Source organism: Sus scrofa, chromosome 8 (assembly GCF_054392235.1).
Source record: "Sus scrofa isolate SSC_HxYL_T2T_F1_AM1 chromosome 8, Sscrofa_HxYL_maternal_Yorkshire_Landrace_v2.0, whole genome shotgun sequence".
Lineage (NCBI taxonomy): Eukaryota > Metazoa > Chordata > Mammalia > Artiodactyla > Suidae > Sus > Sus scrofa.
In genome coordinates this window covers 55,987,501-55,987,955 of record NC_139390.1, presented here as the reverse complement: position 1 = coordinate 55,987,955, position 455 = coordinate 55,987,501, and positions in this window count along the sequence as shown.

Here is a 455-nt window from a genome sequence, read left to right as displayed (position 1 = left end):
CAACGACCGCCGGCCCTGACGACGGGTAACGAACTCCGTCCGTCGCGCGGCCCGCCCTCGGAACGCGGGTCTTACGTGGCACTGACGGCCCGTGACGCGGGAGCCACTCGGCCGCCGGCCGACCACCGCCCCCACCGCAAAGCAGCGCCGCCGCCGCCGCCGCCGAGGGCAGGGAGAGAGGGCCCGGGCCAAGCGGCGGCAGGATCGGAGCAGTGGAGCGGAGGCATGGAGGACCAACGGCCGGGAGAAAACCCGGCCCAGAGCCGGCGGCGGGAGGGCAAAGCCCATCCCGAGACGCGCCGAAAACACCACGGGGCAGCCAAGGCCGCGCGACCGGAGACAGAGACGCGCGGGGGGGTGGGGGGGCAGGGCACGGCCCGGGCCCCCCCCCCAAAAAGCCCCGGATCAACCCTCGGACCCGCCTCTCGGCGACGTGGCGGGGAGGTCAGGCGGAA